A 1411-nucleotide genomic window follows, 5' to 3' on the forward strand; every position below is an offset into this window, starting at 1 on the left:
AATCTTTTCTGGTAACATTGTTTTTGAAATTCTCCTACCTCCTGATGGATGTGGTATGCCTTTTGTATGTATGGCTGTGTCTGTAGGTCTAGCAGTCAAAATAGCTTAAAGATCTTTATGGGATAACTGATTTCCTGCAATATATTTAATAATTCCTTATAATAATTTAATCTCCACTCTGTTTACAAACTTCCTTGATTATTATAACATAGCCCTTTTGTAATTGGTTTGCTTGAATTGGGAGCAAATAAGATCCATCAATTGCAATGAGTCAATTCACTTTATCATTAAGTTCTTTCTTTTTTTAAAAAAAATGCCATTTAAAAAAGATAAATTTATTGAGGGCTTGTACAACTCTTATCACAATACATACATACACACATCCATCCATGTGTCAAACACATTTGCACATTTGTTGCCATCACCATTCTCAAAACATTTGCTTTCTACATTGATTTCTCTGAAAGAATTTTTAATATGCCAGAGTCAATGATTACAGTTTCATGGTAACTTTCAACACAATTCTCTATCCACCAGATTTTCTATTGGCTAGAAGTTGATTATAAAGGTTGGCTAGATTAAGATAATATTTTTAGTAACACTATGTAATAGATGGTACTTCCTAGTATATTTCATCAGGATACATATGTGCTGACTTTTTTTTATGGCTCTTAAGATTGATCAGTCAGCTCACATGTTGCCACTCTATTATAAAGTTGCCCATCAACACTTCACCTAATGGTTTTAGCAGCCACTGATGACTGTTGTCTAAAACCAATATTCCATGGTTTACAATATGATTATTTTTCTTAGTGAGTCATTATTCTGCATTTATAATTGGTTATCGTTAAGATACAAAAGGTAGCATGAATGGTTATTTGTCTTTATTTATTTATTTAAAAATGGTTTAGTGACTGTTGTAGTAATTGCATGGGGGCATAGTTCCAAATTCTACTCAAAATTGGTTCCAGTATTGATGCTAATGATACTGCATTCAGATCAAGAGGGTATAAAGAGATTTATGATTCAATAATGAGACTTTTGGGGGATATGCAGGGAGGTCCCTGAACTGGTGAAGAATGATTCAAGAGAGCAAGAAGTGACAACTCTTTGCTTTATTGTCGCTCAGGAGCGGAGGTGTGAGGGTTCCTGAAAGCATGCTGGTGCTTACCTCTTGCTCTGATGTGGGGCAGTCGAGGATGAGGCAGTGGTGGGGCTTGAAAGCTGTCAGCAGTCAAATATAAAAAAAGAAAATCAGAGTCTTTGTTTGAATTCACCCCTAGGTTCTGACTGACCAGGGAAAAGGGCCATGTTTCATTCCATTGAACATGGATTTCTTTAAATAAGTCATCAGTGATGTTTGGAATACTAAAGGGAATTACTAGGGCTTGTATTGTGGCTTTTTTTTTTT

The sequence above is a fragment of the Echinops telfairi genome, unplaced genomic scaffold (assembly GCF_000313985.2).
Source record: "Echinops telfairi isolate 266 unplaced genomic scaffold, ASM31398v2 ScPeMD7_443;HRSCAF=831, whole genome shotgun sequence".
In the NCBI taxonomy this organism is placed as follows: Eukaryota; Metazoa; Chordata; class Mammalia; order Afrosoricida; family Tenrecidae; genus Echinops; species Echinops telfairi.